This window comes from Panthera onca, chromosome B1 (assembly GCF_046562875.1).
Source record: "Panthera onca isolate mPanOnc1 chromosome B1, mPanOnc1 haplotype 2, whole genome shotgun sequence".
NCBI lineage: Eukaryota > Metazoa > Chordata > Mammalia > Carnivora > Felidae > Panthera > Panthera onca.
The window spans coordinates 15834944-15858991 of record NC_138342.1 but is presented as its reverse complement, the minus strand read 5'-3'; the positions used below and the strand labels follow the sequence as shown (position 1 = coordinate 15858991).

General features: G+C 37.2%; 1 long non-coding RNA gene across 3 annotated transcripts in view; it reads left to right on the top strand.

Moving 5' to 3' along the window:
• The first annotated feature begins 262 nt into the window (after positions 1-262).
• LOC132693350 (uncharacterized) overlaps positions 263-24048 on the top strand; it is a 41418-nt gene continuing 17632 nt past the window's right edge. For 2 of the 3 annotated variants that reach the window (XR_009616748.2, XR_009616750.2), the window contains exons 1-5: positions 266-416; positions 3007-3132; positions 3467-3736; positions 7076-7198; positions 22912-23007. This is a non-coding gene — a long non-coding RNA (uncharacterized LOC132693350). Of the gene's footprint in view, positions 417-3006; positions 3133-3466; positions 3737-7075; positions 7199-22911; positions 23008-23825; positions 24020-24048 lie in introns of all 3 variants that reach the window. The other variant, XR_013554932.1, reaches the window with a different exon arrangement.

Below are 24048 nucleotides of genomic sequence, written 5' to 3'. Positions count from 1 at the left end.
TCATCCCAACAAACACCCTCCTTAATGTCCATCACCCATTTAGCCCATCCCCCCCCCCGCACCAATCCTGAGTTTGCTCTCTGTAGTTAAGAGTCTCTTATGGTTTGCCTTCCTCTGTTTTTTCCCCTTCACCATGTTCATCTGGTTTTGTTTCTTAAATTCCACATATGAGCTAGAGTGTATTATGCTAAGTGAAATAAGTCAGTGAGAGAAATACAAGAGATTTTAAGCGAGCTCCTCTTGTGAACTTTTCTCCAACATCAAGTGAAGCAGTTTTCTGCTTTACTTGGAGATGGAAGTTGGTAGAATGTTGGCAGGCCCCTAATCCCATAGTTATGGAGAATGCCAGTTGAACTGCCTTTCTAGGCTGCCAGACTCCTCCCAAGCCACATCATCTGGAGTAGTGACCTGAGAAGGTAAATCAGTGGGTTTCTAGAGCTGCTTGCACCCCTCCAGGCAATGCCAGTGAATTTGACCGTGGGATTCAGTTCATTCTCTCTTTCTGCTACCGTGTGGTGCCACCTGCATTTCTTTCCATCCTTTAGAAACCCCTCATGGGAAGTCACTGTCTATTTCTTGCTCCTGGAGACACTGTGGGGTTGCTGCAGGACCTCAGGGCTGATAACCAATTGTCTCAATTCAAATCTTGACTCCACCATCTTCTCCTTTAATTGGAACCTTGGGGAAATCACTTCCTCAAATTAAGCCTCAGTTTACTCATCTGTTAAAATGTATGTGACTGTGAAATGACCTAAACTCCAGGGCTGTTGAGGAAAGAAGATAGTTTAATGCAATATGGTATGGGTTGAATCCATGTAAATGATTGATACCTACTGAGATGTATTCTGTGAGCAACCCCTGTTCTCTTGACCTTGTTATACAACTCTTCCCCCAAATGTACCCATATTGGATATCATTTCACCTGGGACTCTCAAATGAACAAAATAATTGAATCTAACAAACTGTTATGATTTCTTTAACATCCTCACTTGAAAACTCCTTCTCGGCTCAAATGTAACCTACTCTGTGAGGCCTCCTCAAGCCAATTGAGGAACATTTCTGCCCTTATCTGGTCATCCCTTCAGCGACCATTGCCTACATTGTTTCTCATCAATCCCTAATAAATACTTCTCTTTCTTCCACAAAACTAGTAACTCAAAGGCAAGGTGTTTGTCTTCAGCTCTATCTTCAGGGACAAAATATAACAACAGTTAATCATATACGTTAAGTAAACTCACGACTATGATAACAAATTAATAGCTGAAAACCTTGGCATGATTTCACACTTTTATGAAATCACATCCAAGTGTTAACTCAATCAGGTAAGAATTATTATACGGATGGTAGAGCCAGCTGGCTTGGTGTAGGGCAATCCCTACCTTAAAAAAATCTTTCATAAGACTTGGTGATAATGGCTAGATTTCAGGCATTTCGGATGCTTTGAGAGAACCAAAAGTTAGCACTCTCACCTTTAAGAAATGGGACAAAGAAGTAAGGTAGCTGGAGCCTACAGTATTTATTACAGAAGCACCTGATATTGGAGACTGTGTTTAATATTTGTGATTTTATTCCTAATCCTCAACTACAGAAGTGGCTTGACTACACACCTTATCACAAAGGTCTTGTCCCATTTTAAGACTGAAAACACAGTATTAGCTTCTCAAAAAGTAAATATTTGACGACTGGATCAAGAATGAATGGATTTCATTAGGACCCTAAGTATGGAGAGATGTGTCCAAACTACAAAGGGTATTATTATTTGGAGGAGAGAAGACAGAAGAGGGGGTGGCTGGACAACGAATTAAAACAGGAGACTGCCTTCTCTTCCTCCTCTAACATCTTTAATGGGAATTACCAAGTGTTCTTTTTATGCTGGTAGACAACCCAGGGGAGAGGGAGAAGTTAAATGTACTCGAAGAAGGGGGATAACCAAAAAGATAGAATCTTAGGGAAGACAAAAAAAAAGTTAGTAAGTTAATAAGTTAAAAGTTAATAAGAACATTTGGGAGCTTAAACTTGAAAAGATGAGGGAACACTTCCTTCATTAAATAGAGGAGAAAGGAAAGGCTGTGGTGGGGAAAGCCAAGTAGAGTTTAGATGATCATGGGAAGAGCTTCCTTTTTGATTGCTTCTGTTTCCACCATGAAGTATGGGAGTTGGGTTGGGGGTGGGATTGCTGGGGAAAGGACGTAGGAAATTTTAAGGGAAAAACAAGATATAAAATATTGTGAGTTACGGGAAAGAATAAGAGTACTAGAAGAATGTAATAGGCTATAGGGAAGATTTGAAGACTCCATTAAGAACTGGTGACTTTCTTAGCATAAGATCCACATACCTAGAAAATGAAAAGTTGGCTGTTTCTAATTTCAATGGGAGTTATATCTATTTAAGCATTAATTGGATGCTTCAATTTTTTATTTTATTTTTTATTAAAAAAACTTTTAAATGTTTATTTATTTTTGAGAGAGGGAGAGAGAGAGAGAGAGAGAGAGAGAGAGAGAGAGAGGCAGAGAGAGAGAGGAAGATACAGAAATGAAAGCGGGGCTCAAACCCACAAATTGTGAGATCATGACCTGATCAAATTCAGATGCTTAACTGACTGAGCCACCCAGGTGCCCCGCCTTTTTAAAATTTTTAAATGTTTATTTATTTTTGAGAGAGAGAGATAGAGAGAGAGAGAACGCATGTGAGCGGGGGAGGGCGCAAGCTTCAATTGTTACAGAAACTTACAACTATGCTTTGAGCAGACCAAGTCAAAGGGAAAAGAGAAAGAAACTCAGGAGTATACTAATATCACTTTTAACTTATACTGCTTTTAAGGCACACCTAAAGAAAGATCTCTGGGTTTTCGTAAGATGTCTGAGAACTTTTAAGTAAAATATTAAAATTTTTGATGCCTGAAAAAAGTAAATAAAATATAATTTAAAAATTGGGAACATGAATTTGAATTGTAGCTTACTTCTCTGGCCTATAAGAAGTTTTCCTCATCTACAACCCTTTCCCAAGGCTACAGGTGCAGGTTAGGCAGAGGAATACTTTGCCCCAGAATTCAAGAATTCACTAGCAACTGCTGCAGGTATTCTGGAGTGTTCTAGAAGAGCTGCACATACAGGATAACCACAAAGGGGACAGGTAAGGAAATGTTAATTGACTCCTCTCTCTCTCCCTCTCTTTTGGCCCTATCCTAATTCAGGATCATGTAACTTTTATCCATATTATTATGTTGGTCTCCATTTTTCAAAGTAAAATGTCTCTAATCTAGCTGGATTAAAATCATTGAATGGTTTTCCACTGCATTCACAACAAAGATCCTGAATTATGGTCCTGAACATCTGGCTCTTGCCTCCCTCTCCACACCCAACTCCTACTACCTGCTCCTCACTCTACCACAGTGTCTTTTCTCAGGGCCTTGAAGAAGCCATGTTCTCTCAAGGCCTCAGGGCCTTTGCTTTGTTATATTACCCAGAGTTTTCCAGAGAAACTGAACCAACAGGAAGTGTGTGTATGTACAAACAAGGAGAGAGAGAGAGCACTTTGTTTGAAAGAATTGGCTCACATAATTGTGGGATCTGGAAAGTCTGTAATCTGCAAGGCAACCAGCAGGCTGGAGACCCACAGAAGAGTTGACATTGAATCTTCCAGTGTGAAAGCCTTTTGGAGGAAGAATTCCTTCTCAAGAGACCTTAGCCTTTTCTCTCACACCTTCAGCCGCCTGGATGAGGCCCATCCACATTATGTAAGTTAATCTACTTTACTCAAAGTTCACTGATTTAAATGTTAATCTGATCTAAAAATGCCTTGACAGTAACATCTAGACTAGTGTTTGGCCAAAAACTGGGTACCATGAGCTACCCAACTTGACACACGCAAGTAACCTTCGCATCCATGACACCACTTCTGCCCACAATGCTCTTTCACACTTCTACCTCTTGACTAAATTGTCACTTGTCTGGCCTTCTTGACCACTTCCTCCCTAACTGGGTTATATCCTTCTGTTATAGGCTCGTAGAAAGCCCTGTATTTCTCCATCACAGGCATGATTTAAAATTTTTCTTCATGTTTATTTATTTATTTAGTTAGTTAGTTAGTTAGTGACTGAGTGAGAGAAGAAGGATCAGAGAGAGAGGGAGAGAGTCCAAGCAGGTTCCATGCTCAGCATGGAGCCCAACACAAGGCTCAATCCCATGACTGCGAGATCATGACCTGAGCTGAAATCCAGAGTATGAAGCTTAACCAAACAAGCTACTTAAGAGCCCCTACCACAGGCATGATTTAATTCATAATGTATTTGATTCCTGTTTGGCTCTGTCTTGTCATGAATATAGAAGCCACACCTAATTGTTCACCACTGTGTTTGCTGGTCCCAGGCACCATGTTGCACAAAGTGTATGCTCAGTCAAAACCAATAAGCACAAGAAATCTCCATATGTCTACCAAGTGGAATTTATAATGTATTTATAATCATCACTCACTTGTTTCAAATGTTTCATCCATAATAACTATAAATAATAGACCAGTAACATTTACCAGGTGCTTTCAGTTTGTAGATACTCAATGTTAACTTATCCTATCAGATACCTCTTTTGCACCATTTTAAATCCTCTCAACCTTATTGTCTCTGAGGCTCTTGACCACCATTCCACTCTAGGCTTGGTCCTTGTAAAACCAATTTCTCTGGGGCAAACCTACTGCACTTACCTCATGCCTGGTTATTCCATTTCTCCCCTCCAGCCCCAGGGTTCTTCTCTCTGTGGCTGCTGAGATATGATTGTTTCAAGACCCATGAGACTCCCATACTTGCCCAACCTAAAAATGTGGGAGAGATGAAGTGCTGAGGGTGAGGAACGAAACTTGGACCAATAGAAAGGGACAAAAGACAAAGTCTTCCCCCCCTTCCCCAACCCACCAGTCCCAAAATATAATAGTGCACAAGGCCCCTTGGGAGATGGTCCCATGAGACTCAGTAGTCACACAACATGATACCTGGGACTGACCAGAAGTCAGATACAACCCCCCCCCCCCAGCCATTTCTGCTCTTTCCTTTCTTGCCTCACTGCCCTTGTCCTTCATTCTGGATTTCCTGGCATTAGACTCCTCTGTATAGTCTTAATGCATCAGCTTTTGTACTAGGTTCTGTTTTTTAGAACACCTGGGCTTAGACATTCATTTCATTCTCACAACTGGAGGATGAGATCCAGTTTGTGTTTTAAATGCTCATCTTGGTGCAGTGTGCTAACAGATTGGAGGGGGAGAAGGGAGGAAGTGGGGAACTAAGGAATTTATGGCAATGGTCCCAGTGAAAGATGATGGTGCTAAGGAAAAGAATGCCAGCTGTAAAAATAGAAAAAAGTGAACAAGTTTGAGATATCGCTTCCTCTTCCTTCATAGTCCTTTTCATGTGAACTGCCATTATGTATTTGCATACTTGCCTATTCTACTATGAATGCTCTATCTGTAGGAATTGCTAGCATGCTTCAGAAACATAGTATATTTCTGTTGTATGAATGAGACAGCATGATAATTCCAGACACTCAGGAAAACAGCAATAGGTTGTTCAGAAGGTTACAGTGAACTAACTCCAGGGAGGAAAACAAATGTATATATATTCCATATGTATATATATATGGAAAAATGGAATATATATATATATATTCCATATATATATGGAAAAATGGAATATATATATGTATATATGTATATATATACATATTATACACATATAGATATAGATATACATATATATATATATATATGATGTGTTGATAGGAAAAGGGGCAGATATTCATTGTTATGACAGGACAACAAAAAAAATAAAGACTGTCTCAGGCAAAATCTGGATGTGTGTTCATACTAAGCATATGTCTACTGCATGTAACTTACTATGAATTTTGAAAGTATAGTAGTCCCATAATTCTGTTAACTAAAGTATATTTCTAACAGAAGCTGTATTTGCCAAGAGTTTATTAGCTATTAGTCTCCATCGCTGAATATAAAACGTGAAATTTTTGTTAAATTATTATCCATTAAAAGAAGAAAACACGGACATAATCAGGAGAGGAATACTTTTTAAGCCCTCCTGGCTGAACTTAGCAATTTTGAAAGCAGTAGAGACTAGCTTCTAATAGCCCTGGAGTCAGGCAGAATATGACTTTTAAATCTCTTACTCCATTTACTTTTTACTTAACCATTTAGGGCTTCATGTCTGTATCATGAAAACTAGCATAATGATATTCTAATTGTTACAACACTTTGACCGTGACAGGAAGTTTACTCCTGGGTGAAGCCAAAGTAACAACAACGGGACTTATTGATTCATTTATTCCTTCATTCAGCAAATAGTTGCTGGGGCCCACTATGCAATAGGCATGTTCTTGATACCGGGATACAGTGGTGAAGAAGCAGGCCAATCTACCGCTCGTGTGACGCTCAGACACTTGTGGAAGAGGCGGAGAAGTTACACAGAGGAACCAGCCATCATAGATAGTGGCAGATGTGGTTGATTTCTGTGAGCAAACAGGCAGATGAAGGGTAGAGAGAGTGATAGAAAGTACACGTTTAGAAGAGTGACCGATAGGACTTCTCCGAGGAGTTGGATATTTGAGCAGAGGCCTGAAGAGAGTGAAGGGGGTAGTGATGAGAATAGCTGAGGGTCTGGGGGGGGGGGGTAGTGGGGGTGGGGGGCAGTTCAAGCAGAGGGAACAGCAAATGCAATGGCCTCTGTGAGAGTCAGTTTGGCCTCTTCAAAGCAAATCAGGAGCTTCAGAGGAGTGAGCAAGGCAGGAAGAATGATGAGATGACTGTGAAAACACGAGTTGTTGAGTAAGAAGGGCCCCAGGAAAGACTTGGTTCAGAGTTTAAGCTCAAGTGTGATGTCACTCAAACTTGTTTTCTCTCCATCTCTTGGCTTTATTTCCTCCTGTCTGTTTCCATTGTCAGGCAAGCTTCCTCCTCCTGGTGTCCAGATCCATCTGGGGGTCTAGGTGTCCTGGATTCATTGGAAAGAGGGTCACCCTCTGCCTAGTAGCTCCTGCAAAACCTTTAGCTAATCTGTAATTTGGCCAACTTCTATCTACAGCCATCTCTACAAAAATCCTAGGACCAGCAATTGATTCTATGTCCTCGACTTTGGCCACTCAACCTGTACATCTATCTGGGTCGAAGAAGTGGAGTAAGAATAGAGCAGGGATGCAAAAGCAGGGTAAGGCACTGTGCTCAAACAAAAATCCAGAGCTATTAAAGGATATAGGGTGAATGGATGCTGGATGAAAACAATTCCACTACACAGGGGAACCATAATAACTTCTATCATCATCATCAGTACTACTATTATCAATAATGGGAGAAAGGCATGGTAATTAAGTTATGTACCACATCGTTTAGTGTTTATTTTCACTTTAGGTTAGCAACACAGCAAACTTTATGTGGTTCTTTTTCTTTATTTATTTTTGAGAGAGAGACAGAGCGTAAGCAGGGGAGAAACAGAGATAGAGGGAGACACAGGATCCGATGCAGGCTCCAGGGCCTCAGCTGTCAGCACAGAGCCCGACGCAGGGCTCGAACTCATGAACTATGAGATCATGACCCGAGCCGAAGTTGGACGCTCAACCAACTGAGCCACCCAGGTGCCCCATATGTGGTACTTTTTCAAATATGGGTTAATTTCTTCACAAGGAATCTTCTACAAAAAAATAACTTTTAATCTTTCAAAAATTCCAGAGTAAAGAGTCTCATCGTTTATTGCTAATTAGAACCAGATGGAACCGCCCAATGATTGCATATAGTAGTATTCTGGTGGCCTTATTTGGAAAATTTCAGTCATCCACTGATTACTGAGGGGATAGCCAGGCTGACCTTACCTCTATAAAAGCATATCACACAATACAGTGGCCTGTGATAGAAAATTGTGAGCATGGACTCAATATACCTTTTTTCTCTTGAGAAAAAAAGAAAGACAAACATATTATGAAATGGTTAATCCAATTAACCAGAGAAAAATAGTTTTTAATCTGTCAAGTAAATATTAACATTTAATGAAAGGTGAAAATTTGCCCCACAGGCCTTAGGTTTGTCAGACCTTTGATACTTTTAGTGTCTCATTTACTTGAGAGTTTAGATAAACTATGTGGAAAATATCAACCACATAATTCTGTTAGGCAAAGCCCAAATTATTGAAATAGTATTGCTTGTCAATTTAGACCTCCTTAAATTGTACTTTTAGATAAAGTTAGCATATTTTCAGCTTTAGAATACTCATGTATATGTAAAAACCTTACAACATTAAAAAGTAAAACAAGTTTATTCATTTCAAAATAATTTCTTTAATTCCACATAAGCACATACTGTAAACAGTGGAAAGATTTAAACCATATTTGTAGTTTGGAAAATTGGCCTTTACACAATGGTTTGGCTCAAAAACCACATTTTCAGATTTTGGTTTCAATATGGTTATTTGTGCTCATGCATTTACTTCTCACTCTTCAAATATTGAAGTTACACAAGGAGTCTAAAAATAAGAATATATCTATCAATGCATTGGAAACTGAGATTTCCATGAAAGACTGAGAATCTTTGAGAAATTGTTGGAAAATACCAAGCAGATAGAGGCAAAGGAGAGGTCCATGTTTTCGGTAGGTGGGTAGTATTTCTCACTGAAAAATGTGAAAAATAAAAATCTAATCTTGGAATGATAACGACTGGAGGGAAGATTTAGCTGCTTAGATAATCTGGAGATGAGTACTATTTGTCCAAGTTCTTTCCACTCAAGTAACTTGCCACAGCAGATTTTTTTTCAGACCTCTCTTGATGTACTACAAATGCAGAAACAACTGTCTGTTGAAGTAGTAAGGAATTTACCTAAAGGCTTAGCTGCATAATATATTTCCCTTTTCCATTCGAAAATGCAATTCAAAACTAATTATTGGCCACCTTACAGGCTAGAGTGGGCCAGAAATCAGTCACCTGCTTTAGTGGCTGGACAGGACCTGCTGGAAAAGGAGAAACGCATCCTTCCCTATGCCTGTAGCCATCTGGATCCCCAATCTAGCACAGTCAAACCACAGAAAATACCAACATTCTTTTCCTCTTTCACAGGGGATGAAAACTTAAACACAATCTCTGAAAATAAACACAAGTCATATTTCTAGGCAAACATAGATCTTCTGTTTAAGAATATGCATAAAAAAAAGATCACCAGGTATGTGAAAAGACTCAGTAGTCCAAAAGAAAACAGTGCTGAAAAATCCATACAAATACAATCCTGTGATATGGACTTACTTCATGAAACAGGAAAAAAAGCCCCAAAAGGCCTTCCATCTTATATTCACAACAAAATCTGAGAACGTTGTATGTACCAACATGGAACAATCTGAGATTAAGAACCCTTGTTTCTGAGGAAAATGATCATTTCTAAATTTGTTTTTTAAATTTATTTATTTTTGACAGAGACAGAGTGTGAGCATGACCTGGGGAGGGGCAGAAAGAGAGGGAGACACAGAATCTGAAGCAGGCTCCAGGTTCCAAGCTGTCAGCAGAAAGCCCCACGCGGGTCCCCAACCCATGAACCATGAGATCATGATCTGGGCCAAAGTCGGATGCTCAACCGACTGAGCCACCCAGGCGCCCCATTTCTAAAATTTTTAAAACAAATCTCAGACAGATGAGGAGATGTCGTGTAAGTGACCATCTCAATTAGTGGCTTAGAAAATAAAGAGAGTCTCCCAGAAGTAAACAAAAATGAAAAAGGAAAGATAAGTCTCTGAGAGTGGAGCTCTAAGAAACCCAATATATTTATAAGATAAATACCAGATGATAAATGGAAAAGAAACAAAAATCAAAGAAATAATAGAAAAAACTTTTTTTTAGAGGAAGGAAGACTATAACTGTAATTTTAAAGAGAATTTTTTTAATGTTTATTTTTGAGAGAATGAGAGACAGAGCACAAGGGGCAGAGAGTGACAGAGACACAGAACCCGAAGCAGGCTCTAGGCTCTGAGCTGTCAGTACAGAGCCCAACACGGGACTGGAACTTAGAGCCCTGAGATCATGACCTGAGCCAAAGTCAGAAGATTAACTGACTGAGCCACCTAGGTGCCCCTATAATTATAGCATTTAAAGGAACTACTTGATGCAAAGTAAATTAATGAAGAATAAAAGAAAAACATATGTACATATATGTTTTATTTATTTATTTATTTATTTATTTGTGATTTAAGAGATAAATAACAGTTTCAGCAAGCATCCATTGTGGACAAGGGGAAGTTAAGATGTTACCTTCAAAGGGAATAATCTAGGTAATTACTTCTCTGAGAAAAGCAAGGAGACAATGGAGCAGTATCAACAGAGATTTTAGAAAAAAATGTTTGCAACCCCAACATTTCGTATATTCATTAAAGATAATGCTCAGTTTTGTGACCAGAATTTGTCTGTACCTTCAAATTTCCATTTTAGTCTTCAATTTTAGTCAGGCACATTTCTTAACTTTCCTTGAAATTGTGTGTGTCTATGTGGCTATTATCTTTCTATTGGTCCAAAGAAATGTGACTGGAAGTGTGTAAACTTCCATTTTCTCCTTTCTCTCTCTTTTCCTCCATTCTTCTGCTTAGAAAATGGATCTGGGGTGCTGAGTGGCTCAGTCATTAAGCTATGGACTCTTGATTTTGGCTCAGGTCATAATCTCATTCGTGGAATCGAGTCCCACCTTGAGCTCTGTGCTGACAGCATGGAGCCTGCTTGGGATTCTCTCCCTCTTCCCCTCCCCTGCTCACATTCTGTGTGTGTATGTGTGTGTATGTGTCTCAAAATAAATATACATTTAAAAAAAAATGGGTCTGATGGCTGACACTTGGGCAGCCATATTTTTAATTTCTTTTTTTTAATGTTAATTTATTTTGGGAAGAGAGAGAGAAAGAGATAGAGCACAAGTGGGGGAGAAGCAGAGAGAGAGAGGGAGATGCAGATCCAAACAAGTTCCAGGCTCTGAGCTGTCAGCACAGAGCCCCACCAGGGCTTGAACTCATGAACTGAACTCAGGAACCGTGAGATCTGACCTAAGGCGCCCCTGGGCAGCTATCTTGTGTCACATGTATGATGGATGCTCCCAGGATGGCAGAGCATAAAATCTGAATCACCAACAAAATTCATGGAGCTTTCAGGTCAGGTTGGGATTCCTATGCCCAGACTTCTTTTATATGAGATGGAAATAAATTTTAATGTGTTTAAAGCCATTGTTTACTTGTTTTTCTCTTAGATGTAGTCAAACCTGATCTTAACTGATATGATATACACATTAGAAAACAAATTTCATGTGATTGTAAATATTCATAGAATAAGAACCGAATAACTTTCCTGAAAAAAATTATTTAGAAACATATTCTAGCTTTCTGAGAAATGAATGTAAATAATGAGCTCAAATATGGGCAAAACTGGTTGTAGGAGAAGTGGCCAGAGGCACAGCAAAACTTGGGAGTTGATTACCAAACAATTGTTAAAATGGATACAATACAGATGCTAAGTGTGTAATATAACAATTACACCAATACTAATAATCTGGTTCTAAAAGTCAAGATTATTCTACAACATGTGGAAATTATGGAATGTGGAGGAGGGAAATACAGCACACACACTGCTCATTTGATGAGCCAGGATCAGTGATTTCATTCTAAACCAAATCATTCCATTGGAAGAGAAATAGAGATTCACATTTTTCAGTATGTAGGCATCCACAACCAGAATGAAAACAAGTAAAGTTTTTATACTTTTTCAGATAATATAAAGCAATAGAAACATTGGAGTTACGAAAAGGATTTGCACAGAAGAGATGGAACAGCCGGGCAGCAGAAATAGCCAGAAATTTAGCATAAGGTGATAGAAGTAAGGCTTCATTAGTCAGAACAATCTGGAGTGCAAGTGAGACAAATTTGACTCTAAGTTCACAAACACAGTTGAGATTTGTTTAAGCCAAAGTGTAGAATTTACTGCTTCATGGTTTTGAAAACCTCAGCGGTCCAAAAATTCCTGGTGCTCATTTTCAAATGAGGAGTCTCTTACCCTTCATCTCTTCCAGCTTCTTTGTGGAATTTATAAACTCCTTTTACAAAAGTTAAAGAGTCTGGCTAGGTTAAAAAAAAATTGTTAGAAATATGACAAGTGCACTACAACAATGAAATTATTTATTTATTTATTTATTTAGAGAGAAAGAGATCATGCATGTGCACAACTGTGAGCATGCACGCAACCTGGGAAGGGGCAGAGAGAGAGGGAGGGAGAAAGAATCCAAAGATGTTCCATGCCCAGTGTGGAGCCTGACATGGGCCCAATCTCACAACCCTGAGATCATGACCTGAGTTGAAACCAAGAGCCAGACACTTAATCCACTGAACCACCCAGGATCCCCAGTAAGTGAATATTTTTAAAGGGAGTGGACAAATACTGCGTAAATTCAAATTAAAAAAAAAAAAAAAGAACTACTATTACATATCAAAGAAAATTGAATTTAGATAAAATATAAAATGACTAAATACTAGCTGTAAATGTTCAAATAACAACATAGTTTGTGATTATAAAACAAGTTAGCACCAACAACAAATTTAGACAAAACTTCAATTATAGTAAGAAGCTTGGTCTTTGACAGAAAAGAAGGCAAAATATAAACTGAAAAACTGAATTTCATAATTCATAAACTTGACTTGGTATACTGCAACTATCATAGAAAACACACATTACTAAAATATATATATGTATATATATATGTATATATTAAACATTTGCACAGAGAAATTGAATTTTAGCTCCTAGAATATCTTTACAATAAATCTACAAAATTATAAATTGCATGCTCCATATTCGTTGTCCTGAAATACAAAAGCTTGGAGACTAATAAAGCATAAACACACTCTTACAAATAAAACCAACTGGAAACAAAGTAAGATTTTCCTAAATCAACTTTTTTAAATCAAAGAGAAAATGAAAATTTCATATATATTTATATATATATGCAAATATACATGTATATATTACATGTGTAAAGATATTAAATTATACCAAAATGACAATACTACTGCTACATATCGAGACTTCACAGAAGTGTTCAAAGATGTACTCGTAAGAAAAGAAAAGACGCTAAGTGCTTTTACAACAAACAGCAAAAAGTGTGGATGATGTATATAACATCAGAAGCTAGGAAAAATAATAAAATAAAAAGGATTGATAATGCTAAAAAATTGATAAATGATATAGTAAATAAATGAGGCTAATGCCTCAGAAAGAGCTTACCTTCATTTATTTATTTTATGGATGAATTTTTTTCAAGATTTCCAACAACAAATATTTGCTATACTTTTAAAGATGTTTTTTTAAAAAAGGAAACATATTACCAGTCCATTACTGAAAAGTATAATAATAATGAAAATAATATTTGACCAAGAAAGTTGAAAAAAAAGCCATGACAATCCACTTTACATATATGGATTCAAAAATCTTGAAAAAACTACATAAATAATAAATAATCTATAATGATAAAAATACATTAATAATAAATAATTAACAAATATATAATGATAAAATAATATGTAATGATAAAATATGTTATTGTAATAATACACTGGATAAAGTAATTGTTAGCATTAGATGCTGACTTGACTAGACTATATGGTGCGCAGATATTTGGCTAAATGTTGTTTCTAGGTGTGTCTGTAAGGGTGTTTCTGGATGAGGTAAGCATTTGGAATTGGTACACTGAGAAAAGCCCCTTGCCCCCCCCCCCACCATTTGGGTGGGCCTCATCCAATCAGTTAAAGGCTTAAATAGACTAAAAGGCTGAGTAAGAAAAAGTTCTTCCTGCTAATGATCTTCAAGCTGAGACATTGGTCTTCTCCTCCCTTTGGATGCAGATTTGGACTAGAGAGAGTGAGAGAGCTTGAGGGACAGAGAGAAAGAGGGAGATAGAGGATCCAAAGTGGGCTCTGTGCTAACAGTAGAGAAACCCATGGGGCTCGAACCCATGATGTGTGAGATCATGACTTGGGCCAAAGCCAGACGTTTAACTGACTGAGCCAGCCAGGTGCCCCATATACTATTATTTTCAAGTAATACATTGTCTACTAGGAAAACACTAGAAAGTCCATTTAGGAAGTAGTATAAAATGTTAGGTAGTTCAGAAAAATGATTGACTTAAAAATAAATGCAAAGTTTAGTGGCTTTCTTATAATACAGATTATCTAAACCAAGTGTTAATGGACAAATAAAAAGTCTATAAGTAGACTTCAAAAGATTTCCCATGCAAAATTTTGTGTAGGCATTTTACTGGGACAAGTTTTGAGAGATTTCATCAGGTCTTCAAAGAGTCTGTAAGTTAAAACAATTAAAGACACATCAACATACCGACAGTAATCCGCAGGAGACAAAATTGGGGGAAAATAGCAACAAATACCTAAAATTGACTTATTTTTAGAGTCTATTTGAATACAAACAAAACCATCTGAAATCTTATATAAGGCAAGAAAAGACAAGTATAAATATATACCTGGATACATTATATCACCATATGGGAGACTGAATATTTTAATGATGTAAATTCTCCTCCAAATGGGCAGTAGTCCACATATATATGTAACATATATACATGTATATAAAATACCATAAAGTTTAAAGACCAATGATGAATGATGCAATGTATATTGGAGTGAAATATATATCATATGCACAGTATACTCACTGATATAAATAATACAGTATTGGCTTAAAATTAGTTAATGTTAATTATATTCGATAATTTTATAATTAATAAATACATAATATAACATTATATATGCATTATATATGCCATACTTAACTCATGAAAAGATCCTATAACTCTTGAACTCTTGAACACTGGGCACTGTGTTCAATAAAAAATATCCAAATCAAAAAATAAGTGTGAATATAAAAGGATAATTCAAAAGAGAGGAAAGACTCAACAAACATATGGACATAATAAGTAATAAAAAGAATGTACGTAAAGAAATATGTGGGATACCATTTTTAGTGAAAATCCCACCACTAACCCTTTACTCCCTACTGTCTATTCCTTATTTCATTCTTCTTCATAGCAAAACTAACTTCTAAAAAACTGTGTGTGTTACCTAACATACTATAACATGTATTTTCTATTTGTTAGTTTTTATGTTTCTTTCTACTAGAATGTAAGCTCACTGAAGGCAGAGATTGCCTATATGATGATTGCTGACTCTCAGAACTTAGAAAAGAGACTACACTCCAGTAGGCTCTCAGTAAATATTTTTAAAATCAATATCAGATTGTCAAAACTTAAATGAATGATAATGCCTGGTATTGATAAGGTTTTGGAGAAATGAACATTCTTGTATACTATTCTGTGGATAAACTGATAAATTTCTGCTGAACATATTTACTACGTACATATCATCATGTATTACATTATATAATATGTATAATAATGTATATACATACATTATATATTTCTATTTTATATATATGCAATATGTATGCTATAAACATATAAGTGAATATAGCAATTATCATCTAGGAGTTTATGAGGAAGTAATCATAGGACAAGAACAATATATTTGTTTAAATATATTTATCGTAGGATTATTTCCAAGTGCAAAATTTGGGAAGCAATATATATTTACTAATAGGAGATTGTTTAAATCAGTAGTATCTAAATTTATGCTTTGAATTACTATTCAGCTACCAAATAAATAGTATAGTATTTCCAATTGTGTGTGTGTGCATGTGTGTGTGTGTGTGTGTGTGTGTGTGTGTATGGTGGGTACAAAGGTAGGAAATATTTTTGAAAAATTATTGAACATGTTAACAATAGCTATGTCAAGATGACGCTGGAATTTTTAATATTTCATGAGTTATAAAATTATATTTTTAAAACAAAAAGTTCTAATTTTTTTCAAGTGATTTTATATAACTTTAAAAATCTTAAACATTTTGGTACGTGGGTATGGGTGTGGGTTTGTGATCTGTTCACACTTTTAGATATTTATCTTTTGTAGGAATAAGAGAAATAGAGGGGCAATTCTCCATTTTGCCTTTTAAAAAGAACTTCACTTATTTCTTTCATACTTATACTACTTATATTATTTGGATTTACTCACTATGAAAAGTAGAATTATTGCTTGTGCCTATAACCATATATATAGTATATTTCAGATTCTAGGTAATGCTTGAGGGCTATGTCTCAAAGAGTCATGTTTTCTGTACTTACAATTAAATAAATCTTTTTAGACAGTAACTTATTATCTTTATTAAAAATTCCCATACAAGCGGTGTATATGTATATACACACATATACACACACACATAATTGAATATTACTAAGCCATATAAAAGAATGAGATCTTGTCATCTGCAAGATGAACTTAGAAAGTATTATGCTAAGTGAAATAAAGTGGACAAAGACAAACACCACCTTATATTTTACTCGTGGGATTTAAGAAACAAAACAAATGAACAAATGAAGAAAAAAAGAGATAAGCAATATAACAGGGTCTTACATACAGAGACAAACTGGTGGTTGCCTTAGGGACAGTGGGTAGGGGGATGGGTGAAGTAGATTAAAGGGGATTAAGAGTATATTTATCGTGATGAACACTGGGCAATGCATTCAATTGTTGGATCATTCTATGGTACATCCAAAACTAATATAATACTGTATGTTAGCTCTACTTCAATTAAGGAAACCCTCTATAGGGGGGGGGGGCAGGGTGGCTCAGTTGGTTAAGTGTCCAACTCTTGATTTCTGCTCAGGTCACAATCTCATGGTTGGTGGGATTGAGCCCCATGTAGGGATGTGCACTGCTCATGCTCTCTCTCTCTCTTTCAAAATAAATAAATAAACTTAAAAAAATAAAAATAAATAAAAAATGTTCTGTAGAAAAATAAAAATAAGCAAAATATCTGTCAGCAGGGCTCACCTTGCGTTAAAGGGAAATTATTTTTTAAATTGAAACGTAAATAAATAAGGGGTGTCTGGGTGGCTCAGTTGGTTAAGCGTCTGACTTCAGCTCAGGTCACGATATCAGGGTTTGGTTCATGAGTTTGAGCCCCATGTCAGGCTCTCTGCTGTCAGCGTGGAGCCTGCTTCGGATCCCCTGTCCCCCTCTCTCTTCGCCCCTTCCCTGCTAGCGCCCTCTCTCAAGAATAAATAAACATTTAAAAACAAATAAATAAACAGTTGCCACACAAATTAAATCTAGGGCTGTATGACAAACTGCAGCATTTTTTGCTGTACTGTGTAGTCCCCAAGGCCCCTTCTCTCTCTGAGATTCTGTAAATCTCTGCAGCGTGCTCCCACAATGCTGCATAAAGACTTGCATCAGAGAGACCTCGTTCATGCCTGTTTTGCCTTCAGGCCCAGAAACCCAGCAACAGCATGAGTAAGGAGAGAGAGAGAGACACTTCAGCTTTAAGATTGTACTCATGAAATATTTACTATTACTTTCCTCCCATAGCATGGTCCTTAACTAAACTAAGTTTTCTTCACTTATATTTTTTTCGAATATTTCATTGTTTTGAAACTGCATAAAGACCAATGTGTATAATTAAGTTATCTTAATACTTTATTGCTTTGGTTTATTGCTTGTTTGTTTTTGTTTTGGGTTTTATTTTGGTCAGCATCCAGGGCAAAAACAAATGACACTCATGATAAGTGATTTGCAGAGATTTTAGTAAAGAGACTAATTACAAAGGTGTAAGCAGGGTGTAGAGAAACCAGCAATAGAATGTGGGTCTCCAGCCTAGCACCCTTGGGAGCCACTTCTACCCCTAAGCCCTGAAGTATCAAGATAAGGAAGTGGGGGGTCTCTGTGTAGAGGGCCACCTGGCAGCCGTTGTCTTTAGTAGGAGGGCAGAACCAACATAGGGCACTTGGGTACGTGGAGGGGAAGAGAGTAGGGAGGCCAGGGAATAAATATCTCAGTCTCTCTGTCCTCTCACTGTCTGATCTCCTCTTGGTACCTCCCACTGAGCAAACTCAACTAGAAACAGAGAACTTGGAGCCCTCGACATTCTGCACAGCCATAAGCAGCATGGACAGGGCACCAGAGCAGGTGGGAAAAGCTGGTGGATGCATTTGCAGATGGAAAAAGAAGATGTCCGATACATTATGCATTCCATTATTCTGAATCAAAAGAAAACTAATAAGCAGATATTCAAAAAGAGAAATGTATAAAATAAAAGCAAGAGTCCTCTGGACGCCCAGTTCTATCCCCAGGGATATAGTTTTATATGCACCCGTCCAAACAAACAAACACACACAAACCATATTTTAATTTATGCATGTGATGAGATATCCCCTTTTAACACCAAATCATTATGATTTTTAGTTACATTTTAAAAGAACTTAATAAGTACATTGCGATTTATGAAAAACAGTAAGGACTTTTGGTGGACCAAAACTTATGTAAACAAATAAACAAACAAAATCTCTATGCTCTTTGATACCCTCTCTAACATCATAGATGGACCCCTTGCCTACCTAGGCTTTAGGTCTGTTCCATCTTTCTGCAATGGTGTCATTACAATGTCACCCCATCCATAAAGCCATTCCATACTGTCTCATCTAGGGATACTTGTAGGATTTGGTCCTTATCTATGTCATGTTACCCACTACTTTCTACCTTGTTTTCAGATTTTATGTGTAAATATTGGGGCGCCTGGGTAGCTCAGTCGGTTAAGCGTCTGACTCCTGATTTTGACTCAGGTCATGATCTCACGTTTCCTAAGATAGAGCCCCGTTTTGGCTCTGCGCTGATGGTGTGGAGCCTGCTTGGGATTCTGTCGCTCCCTCTCTCTTAGCTCCTCCCCCACACGCATGCTCTCTCTCTCTCTCTCTCAAAATAAATAAATAAACATTAAGAAAAATATTATAGTTGTAAGTATCATCTACTGTACTAGTATTAGATTTAAACTTTTTTTGGGGGGGTAATTGAAACCTGATTTAAAATTGTATCTCCCGAAGTCTGAGTGGAAATCTTGTCAGAGTGTGGAGGAAAGGGCAGCACACAGGAGTCATGAGCTCTAAGTTCACATCCTGGCTTGGTCTCCTCGGTGTTGTGGCCTTGGGCCAGAGCCTGCCATCTTCAAAGCAGAGATGCAGTAAGATTCAATAATTAGGTAGAACAATTTAAGTGGAAAAGAAAAAAAAAAAGAATTACTAACAAAGACAAAAGGAGACTTAGATTTACAGAGAGAACAAACACAGCTACCACTTGGATAATACATGGTGAATGAATAAATTAACGCATTTTAGCTTTACTTATCTACAAGTTGTAGAAGAATGTCATTTCAGTCTACACTACACCAGAAAGATGAGCAGGCTTTTAATTTATAAGCAGGTCACAATAAAAGTGCATTTCTGCAACCTGATTGATTTTCTCTATTTTTATAATTTTGCTTCAAACATCTGTGTACTCAATTATCTGAACCCGGACCCAATTCTCACCTGTACCATGATTTTGTCTTAGTTTTTGTTTTTCATTTAATTTTTAAAGTTTATTTATTTATTTTGAGAGAGAGAGACAGAGACAGAAAGCACAAATGGGGTAGGGGCAAAGAGAGAAGGAGAGAGAATCCCAAGCAGGCTCCGTGCCGTCAGCACAGAGCCCAACATGGGGCTTGAACTCACAAACCATGAGATCATGACCTGAGCTGAAACCAAGAGTCAGACACTTAACTGACTGAGCCACCCGGGTGCCTTTGTCATAGTTTTTTATATCAAATTTTCTACTCTAAATTCTGAAAGTATTGCTTTTCTATCCGTGATGATATGAGAAAGCTTACATAAGGGAAGCCATACCTTACTGCACTGTCTCCACTTTGTCCTATACATATTCTTTTCACAACTATTTTTATATAACAAATTATCAATAATTGTCTTACATACAAAAGCACTTGTGCACGTGTAGGTCAACAGCACTCCTGATGTCATGACACATAGGGGATTAGATCTGGCAATGTCTTGGCATAACTGTTCTGCCACACTGACAATGCTATGTAGGCCTTGGAATTGCTAAATGAAGATTTCATAGAGAAACTTCAGAGTAAGCTAAAAACCAAATAAATAGAGCAATTTAAAATGCTAAATGGCCTTATTTCTTCATCCTGCTCCTTATGCTCCTCCCCCTCCTCTTCTTTTTCCTCTTTTATTATGAGCCAGGGAAACTTCTCAAATTTTGTCTCCTATTACACTTTGATATGTCAGTGAAGATCACATGGTAAAAATCATAGGGTCTTCTTCTGGGTTTCTGACGCTAAACTTACTAACAGCAAGAAGAAGAGGATGAGAATGAACAATGACTTCTCGTTTAAGGTCATAAGAAAGTTGTAAGATCATTCTTGGACTAAGACCATTATACCAAAACATCCATAGTAAAAGGCAAAGCATTTAATAGGTGGAAATCATTGAATGGACACTAACAACAACCCAATTAATTATTTGTAATCTGTCTTTTCAAGAAGTGCAATGATTGAATTAAGAATGAAAATTGTAAAGAAGTCAAAACGTACAAACTTCCTGTTATAAAATAATAAGTCATAGGGATGTAATTAATGTACAGCACAGTGACTATAGTTAATACTGTATTGCATATTTAAAAGTAGCCAGAAGAGTGGATCTTGAAATCAGTTATCATCATGAGAAAAAAAATTATAACCATGTATGGTGATGGATGCTAACCAGACTTACCGTGGTGATCTTGCCACCATATATACAATTACCGAATCATTACATTGTACATTTAAAACTAATATAATCTTGAATGTCAATTACAGTTCAATAACAAAAGAAGAAAAAGGGAGACTTGTAACATTTGTTGAAAACCTATAAAACTTTTATTTAATTTTATGCTGTCTTCATAGAGTGGATGTTGAAAATTCTTAATTAAAAATACCAAACAAACACACCTAAAGACACTTCAGCCCAAGCATCAGCTGATCTATGAACGGCTTTTCATGCTGTGGCCACCACCAGTCTCTCATCTTGAATCGCTCTAATACCTTCACTTTGCCCTCAAACACCAGAGAAGATTTTAAAGTTCTACTGAAATGCTGTACTATTTCATGCCTCTGTGGCTTTCCTAAAGGCAACACAATGGCAACATCATAGGGTCTTTCTTGAGAACTCCATCACCCCATCAGTACATTAGGACATTATCCCGAGGATCCTGGGAAGCAGCTGAGAAGGTTAAACTAAGATGTAAAACACCATTATTACAATTCAATTTAGAATGATCATTCTGTGCATGGTTTATAAAATGTAAAGGAAGATTGTCACCAAGACACCAGGTAGGACACAGTTGTCCTAACCAATGTGAGAATCGTGGGAGCCTGAACTAAGGGAGTTTTTTAAGACCAAAGAAAAATGAATAAATTCACAATACATAGGACCCAGTGCTAAATCATGTATGGGGCTAGGTAAAAGGAATCATACAGTAGTGTCTAAATTTCTGGCTTCAACAACCTGAACAGAGGTTTCCTTCCTGTGCTAAGGAATATAGAAATAGAATGTTGCATGTTTTGCAGTTATACTAGGTTACTTTTGATAAGTATTTGTAGGGACTACAGATGTCCTTCACTCAGTCTTGGTCTCAGGTTAAAAAGGAAGCAAATGCTGTCACAGACGTATGGATTTATAGTAATGCCCCCTTATCCTTGGGGATATGTTTTAAGACCCTCAATAGATGCCTGAAATCAAGTAGTATCAAATCCTATGTATAGTATGTTTCTTTTTCTCTGCATACATATATTTATATGATAAAGTTGAATATATAAATTAGGAACAGTAAGAGATTAACAACAGCAACTAATCATAAATGGAGCAATTACCACAATATACTGTGATACAAGCTTTGTGAATCTGGTCTCTTTTTCTCTGAAAGTATCTAACAGTACTTTCCTCGTCCTTTTCCTTGTGATGATGTGACATGATAAAGTGCCCACATGATGAGATGAAGTGAAGTGAATGATGTAGGCTTTGTGAGGTAGCTTAGGTTACTACCGACCTTCTGATATATGTGGGAAGGAGAACCATCTGCTTCTGGATCGCAGTTGACTGACGGTAACTGAAACCGCAGAAAGCAAAACCGCGGAGGAGAGGGCACTGCTGTATTAGCAATCTGACTCAAAAAACAGACATCCAACCTGTTCCGTAATTGTAAACAAGTCTGGCTGTCTGTCCTTTTGGGGAACCCTACAACAGCTTGCATAAAATGTTCACTGGAGGCAAAAGTGCTAATGTTCTAGCAGCAGGATTTAGCTAACCATCTATTTGGAGGGAGTTGTCCCAGAATCTTCTGGTTAGTTCTTGGATTTAAGCCAAGAGGACTATTCCTAGAGGCACAGACCTCTCTTTAGCTTCTTAAAAATATTTTCCAGCTCATTTAAATGACTTGAATACCACTAATTTCATAAATAAAATCTCTTTTTTAACATCCATTATGCTAGTTAACAAAACCTCTGATCTTGTTGGGAAACAAAGAGAGTTGAATCACTTGAAGCAACCATATCTTTTAATTAAATGCCAAGACTCACCCTGGGAGTATTTTCTAGATTAGGGCCAACTGACTACCTCTGGGGTGTGGATGAAAACTAACACGCACATCACACTGACAATGCTGAAGTGGTTTAAGCAGATGGCAGACAACGTAACGGAGGAAAAATGATGTGTTCAGTTTGGGACATGCTTACCGCAGGTGGCAAGTGAAGATAGTTGAGTAAATGTTTAATTATACGGATCTGATATGTGGAAAAATTTATAGATGCATATTCAATTTGGAAATCCCTAGAGTGTGATGTTTTTCTATTTTTGCTCATAAAAAAAAAAAAAGTAGAGCACAAAGATAGCACTTATTTATCCATTTTTTTCTTTTACTCAACATTTGTTTTTAGTGTCCATTATGTGCCAGATGCTGTGTTTGGTCCAAGAATAGGAAGTCAACGTCACAGACCCTTCTTTCAAAAAGCTCACGTCTAGGGAGAGTATGAGTAAGTACGTATAAGTAATATGATTTAGGTGGGTTAATAGAAAGTAGTCTCTTCCCGTCGCAATAAACAACTGTAATTGAGAACACACTCATTTCTTAGAATTTAACCTTTTGCCATAAAATGGCAAATAAAACTGGTAAAATTGTAAAGACGATTATGCAAACTGCACTTTAATACATCTTAGAGTTTGGGAAAACTGCCTCCAGAATGGGTTAGGCAGGAGATAACAAATGTTTGTTAGGATATGGAGCAAAAGTGTGTTATGGGTGCTCTGTCGGTGGCAGCTGAAATTGGTACTGCTACAGTGGAACACAGTGTGGAGGCTCCTCAAAAAATTAAAAATAGAACCACCGTGTAATTCAGCGATCCCACTTCTGGTTATCTATCCTAAGGAAAGGAAATCACTCTCAGGAAGGGATATCTGCATTCCCACGTTCGCTGCAGCACAATTTACAATAGCCAAGGCATGGAAACAATCTAAGCATCCGCTGGCAGATGAACAGATATAGAAAATGTAAGATTATATAGAATGGAAATCCTGGCGTTTGCAACAACGTGGATGGATCTTGAGGGCATTCTACATGGAGACTGTAGTTAACAATGCTGTGTTGTATCCATGGAAGTTGCTGTGAGAACGGTTTTAAAGTTGTCACCATAATAACGATAAAATGGCAATTATGTGAGGGGAAGGGTATATTAACTAACCTTATACGTGTAAAAATACATGTATTAACGAACCAACATACACGTGTATCAAATCATCACAGCGTACACCTTAAACTTACACAATATTATATGTCAATTATATCTCAAAAAAGCTGAAGAAAAAGAGAATGACTGAAAGCTATGTATAAAAGGGGGAATTTGAAGAACCAGAGCAACAACCTATAGCATAGATCATGGGACATAGCTCGCAATAATTCCCCCGTATTTGCCACAAAAGGGCTTCATTTCCTAAAGAAGCAAACGGTTGTAGATGAGCCTCCAGGTGCTACAAGAGAGCAGTAGCTGGGTGAGTAATGACATTTTTTCCATATTAAA